Source organism: Oryzias latipes, chromosome 2, assembly GCF_053564925.1.
Source record: "Oryzias latipes strain Hd-rR chromosome 2, Olatipes_Hd-rR_3.1".
In the NCBI taxonomy this organism is placed as follows: domain Eukaryota; kingdom Metazoa; phylum Chordata; class Actinopteri; order Beloniformes; family Adrianichthyidae; genus Oryzias; species Oryzias latipes.
The window spans coordinates 30,551,579-30,562,194 of record NC_136238.1 but is presented as its reverse complement, the minus strand read 5'-3'; the positions used below and the strand labels follow the sequence as shown (position 1 = coordinate 30,562,194).

The following is a 10,616-nucleotide window of genomic DNA, read 5'->3' as shown; positions in this document are numbered from 1 at the left end:
GTGGAGGTTTTACTTCGTCCAAACACGAAGGGGACAGACATGAACATGGTACACTGATCTGTGAAGGTGCTCCCCCTCCTTCTGTTCTGTCCTGCACTTTGATCCGCTTAACGTTCTATGAAATCCATAATCTTTAACCCATTTATCCAAATACTTGATTAATGTCTGATCCTGACTTTCCACATACTTCCAAACTTTATGAAAAGCTTTCTGGACCTGACCAATGTGCCGTCTTTCTTTTTAGTGAGATTTTGTGAATGAGTCCCACCCATCTTTTTGAGGTTTTTGATCGACGATCAGCCACAACGTTCTCAGGAATTCATAGACCACACCATGCTTCTGCAAGAGCTAAATCCCTTGCGGATGTGGCTGTCCTGAGAACCAGCTTCTCAATTTCAATCACAAACCAGAGCTCCCACCCAAGTAACCCTTTTTATGGATTCTCCAGCACTGAATCTAATCAGTAGAAAAAGCTTGGAGAATCAGAAAGAAACCTAATTATTTGTCAACTGAGTCACTATTTTGTTTTAGAACGAGGCATTAATCAAAGTGAGCACACACCACAGCAGCTGTCGAAGAGAGCACACTCAGACACAGACAGAGAGGCCTAAGAAGCATCACACACATATTTCCCCCGGAGCTCCGTTTACTCCATGTGCGGCCCACACAGGACCTTCAGCACAAAATTTTGGACACACAGTCCTGTCGTTGGACACACAGTCCTTTCGTTGTCCTTATAGGACAGTTAGCGCTAAATTTTGGACACACAGTCCTTTTGTTGGACACACAGTCCTTTCGTCTACACAAGACGTTTAGCGCAAACTTTTTGGACACACAGTCCTTTCGTTGTCCTTATAGGACATTAAGCGCTAAATTTTGGACACACAGTCCTTTTGTTGGACACACAGTCCTTTCGTCCACACAGGACGTTTAACGCAAAATTTTGGACACACAGTCCTTCGGTTGGACACACAGTCCTTCCTTCGTCCACACAGGACGTTTAACGCAAAATTTTGGACACACAGTCCTTCGGTTGGACACACAGTCCTTCCTTCGTCCACACAGGACGCTTAACGCAAAATTTAAGACACAAAGTCTTGTTTTCTATTTCCGGCTCGTGCACGCGCAGCACCCTGACTGCAAGCGCTGCTCTATTCTGCGTGCCCGCGCAGCAGTCAGGCTGAAGCCGTGTCTCTATTCTTCCCCCAAAGTTGATGCACGCACACACAAAGACACAGACACATTCAAAGTAAGGCCCTAACAAGTAAAGAGAGGACAGACTTTCTGTGTGGCATACTCACTTCAAGCAATGAACCCCGTTATTTGATGAGGGTCCGACGACGCTGAGGGCACCACTGGATCCAAGGGCGAGGGCCGCCGATCCTGAAGGCGGATGTTTCAATGCTGAGGCTGTGATCTCAGACCGAGCTCGGTTTTCGGGCAACCCCCCCCAGGGGCTCCAGCGATGTCCAAGGCGTGCCGGCCGGCTCAGAAGGACCAAATGTGAAGAAACTGGATTTTCTAGAAAGGACTGTAAAATAGGAATATTTTTAGGTTCGTTACCCCGTCAGTTTCTTACACACAGAAATAATGAATAAGGACTCAGAGACAGTTACTTGGCTTTTGTGGAGGTTTTACTTCGTCCAAACACGAAGGGGACAGACATGAACATGGTACATTCAAAGTCCGAACCAACGAGCTCAGGGATGGGCTTTGGTATAAAAACCCTGCATTTGCATATTCAGAAGATCGTCCGATGGGCCTCGTGTGAAAATAACGCCCACAGGTTACTGCTGGAAAGGCGCTTCAAGGCTAAAGTGAAGATAAGTCTGAGGCCTGCTCAGCAGAAAACACATGCACAGAAAAAGGGAGTATGAGAAGAAACTGTTAGAACAATAGTTTGGCTGTGCTTTCTTCAAATGTAATATAATTTTGAGATGACAATACATGCTCAGTGAATTAAGTTTAAACCATTAGTGTAATAAAAGTTAAAGGCAGTTTCTAACTATTCTTCACATACCCCCCTGTTTGTCATATCAAAATTATATATGGATAGTCAGCAGAACACTTCTCATCATCAACCATATACCATTTCACGAGGATTGTCAGTGTAGGCATCATATCGGCTCTGCATTGAAAACAAAAATGTATAGGTACATGTAAATACTGAAGAAAACATAAAATCAACGTGAATAAATGAGCATATCAGAGGTGGTAGGTGATACATGTGTGTTGATGCGAAAACCTCCAGGGCTAAACTTATACCATCTGTGTGAAACATTCAGTGAGCAGTCAGGGAGGGCAAAACTCATCAACGGCTCTGTGCCCCTCAGCAGTCATCCGTAAGGATACGCATGCATCACCAGTCCAGACCTCGGCACAAAATCATTAATTAAAGTTACATAGAACAAGAAACAAATTAATAAATAAAGAAAATAAAAAAAAATCAAATCAAACAAAAGAAAAACAATAAAATAAATCTGTAAAGAGCAGTTTCAACCACGAGCAGATGCGAATTAGGTTAATTGTAGGCATAATGCTGATAGAGTTGGCCTGACAGCGATAATTCATTTGACACATGGGATCAAACAGGTGACGATAAAAAAAAAGAAAAACACACAGAGGACCGGAGTGACTAGTTTTATCAGTACACTCCACCAGAAGTAAACCAATAAAGTGGGGACCCAGACCAGTAGGCGTCAGTCATCTGAGAAGAAATTTGTGACTTAAGGGCCTTGACCTCACTGATGATGTGAGTGAGATCTCCAGAGGAAGAGGGAATAAAAAAAACAAGATGAAACCACGAGCAATAGCTGGACCCATGTTAGCTGGTTCGAAGCTCACTGTAGCTGGAAGAGAGCAGCGCTAGAGGAAACACATCAGGGAGCTCCCCTCGCCAGGAGTAGTGTCACACTGCAGCGGCTTCGTAGTTGGACGTCAACCAGGGATGTGTCTCAAAATGTCAGTCTCATAGGTTCTCAGCAATTTACAGTGGCTTACGTGAATCCAGGAGGGTCAGTCAGCAATTCGTACTGCGGTTGGCATGGTGAGGAGAACCTTGAAGGGTCCTGTCCACCTCGGGTGTGACCAATCAGTCCGTTAAATGGTCTTCAGGGTAAAGCAGGTCACCGACAGGGGCCTTCTGGTCGGGATTCAGAGTCTGTGGGGAGGAGAGAGCTGGAGGCAGACTCAATGTGTTCCTTTGTTCTCACAGCTTTCTTCAAATAATCATGTAAATCATCAATGGTGTCAATAGAGCCAGGCATGAGAGTAGAAAAAATAAGGAAAAAAATTAAAAAAATAAATAAATAAAATAAAAATTAAAAAATAAAAATTGTGAAAAAACACATTGAAAGTGAAACAGACAAGAACTGCGTCTCATTTTAACAGCAGCATGAACAGGCTGATAACAGTTTGACTAATGGGAAAGTTTGAACGGAAGGGAGTAGAGCACACTGCATGTGATTCTGGAGAATTCGCACAAGAGAATCACAGGTCACGTTGTTTCAACTATCAGTCGCGCAAGCAGCTGCAGCTTACAGCGAGTGAGTAAAGGTGGGGGCTGATCAGATAAGGTGGTGAGGTCCAGGGAGAGAAACAATTTTGCTAGAAACAGAAACTAAATGTCCCAAAAATTTTAACCTGTGCTTGGGCCAGCTGGAGGTTAGTCTTACTGCACTTATTCCCCTGAGAGTTGAAACTTAGAAAGATTAGCAGACATGCCTATTAAAAAAATGTAAGGACGAGTTAGTGAACCAGAGATCCTCAGGAATGCTTTTAAGGGGTCAATCCAGATTTACAAGCAGAAATGCAGGGACCTGATCAGTGGGGTCAGAAGGCTGCAATCAAACTTTTTATGAGCAGGGGAGAGTGAACTAAAAAAAGGGAAGGCGGCACCCGCCATCCAAGTCTGATCATGTTTATTCAAGAGGGAGGTGTGTCCTGCACAAACTGATCCACGTCTGCTTTGTAAGAAATGATACTTTCTATAGCTTTTTCTGAACATCTACCCTAGACCATGTCCTAAACACTAAAATACACAGTAAAACACGTACTATAATTTTTTCGGAGAGCAGAGAAAGCCGTTATATCTGCTTACAACGGAGAAATCACCCCTCCTTTCTGCGAGTCCTCATCAGCCTGTCTGCAGGCTCGGGCACGCGCACTCTGATCTGTGAAGGTGCTCCCCCTCCTTCTGTTCTGTCCTGCACTTTGATCTGCTTAACGTTCTATGAAATCCATAATCTTTAACCCATTTATCCAAATACTTGATTAATGTCTGATCCTGACTTTCCACATACTTCCAAACTTTATGAAAAGCTTTCTGGACCTGACCAATGTGCCGTCTTTCTTTTTAGTGAGATTTTGTGAATGAGTCCCACCCATCTTTTTGAGGTTTTTGATCGACGATCAGCCACAACGTTCTCAGGAATTCATAGACCACACCATGCTTCTGCAAGAGCTAAATCCCTTGCGGATGTGGCTGTCCTGAGAACCAGCTTCTCAATTTCAATCACAAACCAGAGCTCCCACCCAAGTAACCCTTTTTATGGATTCTCCAGCACTGAATCTAATCAGTAGAAAAAGCTTGGAGAATCAGAAAGAAACCTAATTATTTGTCAACTGAGTCACTATTTTGTTTTAGAACGAGGCATTAATCAAAGTGAGCACACACCACAGCAGCTGTCGAAGAGAGCACACTCAGACACAGACAGAGAGGCCTAAGAAGCATCACACACATATTTCCCCCGGAGCTCCGTTTACTCCATGTGCGGCCCACACAGGACCTTCAGCACAAAATTTTGGACACACAGTCCTGTCGTTGGACACACAGTCCTTTCGTTGTCCTTATAGGACAGTTAGCGCTAAATTTTGGACACACAGTCCTTTTGTTGGACACACAGTCCTTTCGTCTACACAAGACGTTTAGCGCAAAATTTTTGGACACACAGTCCTTTCGTTGTCCTTATAGGACATTAAGCGCTAAATTTTGGACACACAGTCCTTTTGTTGGACACACAGTCCTTTCGTCCACACAGGACGTTTAACGCAAAATTTTGGACACACAGTCCTTCGGTTGGACACACAGTCCTTCCTTCGTCCACACAGGACGTTTAACGCAAAATTTTGGACACACAGTCCTTCGGTTGGACACACAGTCCTTCCTTCGTCCACACAGGACGCTTAACGCAAAATTTAAGACACAAAGTCTTGTTTTCTATTTCCGGCTCGTGCACGCGCAGCACCCTGACTGCAAGCGCTGCTCTATTCTGCGTGCCCGCGCAGCAGTCAGGCTGAAGCCGTGTCTCTATTCTTCCCCCAAAGTTGATGCACGCACACACAAAGACACAGACACATTCAAAGTAAGGCCCTAACAAGTAAAGAGAGGACAGACTTTCTGTGTGGCATACTCACTTCAAGCAATGAACCCCGTTATTTGATGAGGGTCCGACGACGCTGAGGGCACCACTGGATCCAAGGGCGAGGGCCGCCGATCCTGAAGGCGGATGTTTCAATGCTGAGGCTGTGATCTCAGACCGAGCTCGGTTTTCGGGCAACCCCCCCCCAGGGGCTCCAGCGATGTCCAAGGCGTGCCGGCCGGCTCAGAAGGACCAAATGTGAAGAAACTGGATTTTCTAGAAAGGACTGTAAAATAGGAATATTTTTAGGTTCGTTACCCCGTCAGTTTCTTACACACAGAAATAATGAATAAGGACTCAGAGACAGTTACTTGGCTTTTGTGGAGGTTTTACTTCGTCCAAACACGAAGGGGACAGACATGAACATGGTACATTCAAAGTCCGAACCAACGAGCTCAGGGATGGGCTTTGGTATAAAAACCCTGCATTTGCATATTCAGAAGATCGTCCGATGGGCCTCGTGTGAAAATAACGCCCACAGGTTACTGCTGGAAAGGCGCTTCAAGGCTAAAGTGAAGATAAGTCTGAGGCCTGCTCAGCAGAAAACACATGCACAGAAAAAGGGAGTATGAGAAGAAACTGTTAGAACAATAGTTTGGCTGTGCTTTCTTCAAATGTAATATAATTTTGAGATGACAATACATGCTGAGTGAATTAAGTTTAAACCATTAGTGTAATAAAAGTTAAAGGCAGTTTCTAACTATTCTTCACAGGTGACATTTCCTGTTTGGTCCATAATAGAGGTGATTGATGATTTTTCTCTGTTAATTTTAAGCTGATTAGCCAGAAATTTGCCAGATTTATTAGAGTTTTCAAATCTTTCAAGTCGTAGCCTTTGTATTTGAAATTGTGTTTGTTTATTAATGATGTCATTTAACCGCAGCTTTAAATTTTTCAGATCTCCCAGAATGTGTTCCTGTGCAGAAGCAGCATAAGCAGTCTCCAGGGTTTTGATTTTATTTTCTAATTCTAATAAATCTGCTTTCTCTTTGCGTTTTTTATGCGTTGAATAAGAGATGATTTTCCCTCTCATGACTGCCTTTGCTGTTTCCCAAAGAACGCACGGTGGGATGTCTGGAGTATTGTTGAAGTCTAAGAAGGTTGCCCACTCTTTTTTAAAGAATTCAAGAAATTCCTGGTCCTTTAACAGAGACGTATTAAACCTCCAGGTTGTACCAGAGGGTGTGGATTTTTCCCTAGAAATGTTTACAGAGACTGGTGCATGATCACTGATAATAATTGGATGGATATTGGAGCTTTGAATATTTTTTAAAAGAGAGTTACTGATTAATAAATAGTCTAAACGGGAGTGTGAATAGTGAACTGGAGAAAAAAAGGTGAACCCTTTAGTGCTTGGGTGACATGAGCGCCACGCGTCGCAGAGACCCAGATCATTCATGTACTGCTTTAGAATACTTGCAGATCGCCATGTACGCTGATTTGCTGCTGTGCTGAGTCTGTCAAGTTCAGGGTCCAAAACAAGGTTGAAGTCTCCTCCTATAATGATTGTGGAGTCAGAGTGAACTGAGAGTGAGGTGAAGAATCTGTGAAAGAAGGAAGAGTCGTCAACATTAGGACCATAAATACTCACTATACAAAAGTCCTTATTCTGAATGGATATATTAATGATTACAAATCTGCCTTCTGGGTCAGTAACTGTATCCTTATGAGTAAAATTAAGATTTTTATTAATTAAAACAGCAACTCCTCTTTGTTTGGAGTTGTAACTGGCAGAGTATATAACTGGAAATTGTAAGCAGCACATAAGGTGATTCAATGAATCCGATAAATGGGTCTCCTGCAGTAGAGCTATATCTGCTTTTAGACCATCCAGGTGATTTAACACTTTCAGTCTCTTTGGCTCAGAGCCAAGTCCACGCACATTCCAGCTAACGATGTTAAGACTGTTCATAACTGCTCTGACTGAAAAGGTGTAAAGCTAAGTAGTGCTTGTGTACCAGTCCGTGTGCGCGTGCCCGCATTGAGAAGCGCTGTGCGCGTGAACGTTTTCTGGCTATGTGAGCTGCGTGTCGCGTGCGTCCTATGAGAGCCTGTGTGAGGTGATTGCAGTATGTCGGCGTGTGTGTGCGGGATCGCATGTGCACGCCCCTGTGTGCGCTTGTGTGTGCGCGCGCCCGTTCCGTGCATAAATAAATACTTACCGGGGATGAGTTGCTTCCAGGTGATTTACATATAATGAGGGGGGAGAGGGGGGGGGGGGAGAGTAAAGGAAAGAAAAAAAGAGATAGAAGGGAAAACGAAAACAACAACAAAACAACAATAGAAACATCAGTGGGACTGAGGTGACGAAGAAAAAAAAAAGACTGTTTTCCTGAGATCGAGGTGTGGATTATTGATGATCCGGTTTTCCATTCATTGAAGTAAGTTTAGCGGGTTTCTTCTGGGCAGCGCAGATGTTCTCAGCGCGGATCTGAAAGCCTTCAGTTTACAAGTTTCCATGTGCAATATTGCCACCTACCGGTTTTTAAGGAGTTTTTCCTTACCGTGAAGGGGGGGGGGGGGTTTAAGGGCAGGAATAACAGTTTAGTTTAGTCTGTTTTGTTAAAGTTTAGTATTTTCCTGATGCATTCTTTATTCTTTGTATTCATGATCCCCTTTTTTATTGTTTTTCATTGCGCTAAATAGAAAGAAAATTAATTGAATTAGAGAATTTATACAGTGATTCCTGTCTTCTTATGCCTTTTACAAGTTTCCATGTGCATGTATTAGGGAGTTAATAAATTCTGTCTGGCCTCACAGACTCAAAAAAATAACTCATTGGATGAACTCAATTTAATTGTGGGCAGGATTTCCATCCAATAAATATGAGTAACCCCACCTCAAAGAAAATTCTTCCATGTAACGAAATATAATCGAGTTAGTCGAACTCAATTTTATCAAGAAAGGCAAAGGAAAAAGATCATGCAACAAAAGTCTACAGCCAGATTCAAACTTAGAACCTCTGGATTATAAACCCACTAACTAAGCCACTGAGCTAACACTCCAGTAATAAAACAGAGCCGCCGGTATAAATAAATAGATTCCTTATTTCTATAAATGAGGCTCTTCGTGTATCGTCTTATTGGGAGAAGCCGAGTTGAAACGATTTCATGCCACAGTTTCGTTTTTTACGTGGAAAAAACAAACTAAAGTTTTCACTTTTGAAAAGTCGAAGAATTTGAAGGACTAATAGTCATATCAGGCATTACATTAGATGAAGGAGTTGAACATTTTAATAGTTCAATGGTTAAAATAGGTGAAAAATTGTAGCCGTGAGACGGCAAAAAGCATAAAGAAAAACAGGAAAACAGCATTCAACAGCATGCCCCTTACTTGAACTCAATTATTTTGGATTACTGGAGTTACAGGGGAAACTATTAATACATTTTGTGTTAGGTCAATTAAATGTAGATACAATCTTTTAAAATAAATATTTTTAAATAAAACAAACATAATTTTATTGTGTAACATGAAAGAGGGACTTGAATCATTTTTTTGAGTGAGACATAAAAAAAATTGCACCATTCAAATTTTCCTCCCCTCTGTTCTCTTTCTTCCTCATACAATTCACAATGACACAAAATGTGCTCCACTGATTCTTCCCCTTTCCTGCAATCACAACTGCATTGATGAAGGTGAATCAAATGCACGGGCTCAGCGTGGGCGGGGTTAACATTCCACAGCAGACGGGCTCAATGTGGGCGGGGTTAACATTCCACAGTGTGTTCACATTCCTCTGCGTTCAAAGCATTCCACTATGTTGACCCATTCTGCAGGCTGCAGCCAGGGCTTACTCGTCACGTTTGCTGAAGCATCTTCGTTCGATGTAGTCAGGGTGCTGCTGCTCATGTCTGAGTAAAGGAGTAGCCAATCATAAAAGTGTCTCCGCCTTGTCTGGTTTGATTGACAGATGAACTCATTCTGCTGAAAAAGCTCTTCATGAAATAAATACGCCATTCTGAAAAACAGCAATGTGAAATAAAAACAAAGCTACTTTGGAAAATATTGATTTTGAAATCTTAGATTATGAAAAAGCCATAGAGTTATAATAATAGTCCACATGATTAAAATGAATATTTTAAAATGCTGTTTTAAAATAACGAACAGCTTTATAAAAGCAAAATGAAATATATTTAAAAATATTATGGCAAATTTAAAATCTGTCTGCAGGTTTTTCAAAATTTCAGGATCTTTTTATATATTTATGAGAGATTTATTGGTTGATTGTGTATTTGCATGAGGTCATATTTATTTATTTAATCGAATATTGATTTATTTAATTATGAACAGTATAGGACTCCATACGTTACCCATCCCTATTACCTAAAAATACACGTTGGTATTTGTTGAGTTATTTATCTTCATTTTTAATGCTGCCCAACTCAAATGGCTCAGGAGACAACGGAGGACGCTGGACAACTCCACTGATTTAAACTTCTTTTTATTTTAAACAAATGGAATGGATGAGAGCTTGTTAACCTTGAAATAAAACAGAACATAATTAAACAGACATCAGAAATGTTTGTTGTTCAGCTCACCAAGACTGCCAGACAAAACCCCCACCTGCACACTGTCACCTAGTTAAATACCTCTTCCCATCTACCTACCTGGTAGATTAGGATTTACATTTTCCTTATACTGCCCCCTGCAGCTATGGAGTTGATCCTACCTGGAACAATCCTCTAAATCAATGTTTAGGAGCAAAAATAGAGAAAATAGAAGACAAAAAGGCAGGACAGACAAATCTTAACAGTATTTATTGATCATTTTATTTTAGTGTAAACTTACACCATAAAATATCCATAAAAATACTAATAAGGTACCAGAGTGAAAAGCAGCAGATTAAGAGGAGTTAATAGATCAAATCTTAATGATACCTATCTCTACTAGATGTTAACTTTGCTAGATGTTAACTCTAATAATTCAAACAACTAATTTATATTCTAAAATAATTCATTTTGTGAAATTTTTTACATATTTTGTCAGCAGTGAAACTTATTGTCTAGTATCATTAGATTGAAATGTATTGATCCTTTTTTGCTTTTGATAGTGGTGGCTTGGAGAAGATGAAAACCTAAAAAAGCTGTCAGGATAAGACAAGACCAGACTTTATTGATCCCTGGAGGGAAATTCAGTTGTTACAGCAGCCAAACAAGAAATATAGCAGTTAAAAAAACAAATAGTCAGTAAAAATTA

General features: G+C 41.4%; 1 long non-coding RNA gene across 1 annotated transcript; it reads right to left on the bottom strand.

The window, feature by feature from the left end:
* Nucleotides 1–1,616: 1,616 nt before the first annotated feature.
* LOC144988067 (uncharacterized) lies at nt 1,617–6,126 on the bottom strand. The gene is made up of 2 exons (XR_013651838.1): nt 5,416–6,126; nt 1,617–3,218 (listed from the first exon to the last, which is right to left on the bottom strand). It is a non-coding gene; the product is annotated as an uncharacterized LOC144988067 (long non-coding RNA).
* Nucleotides 6,127–10,616: the final 4,490 nt, after the last annotated feature.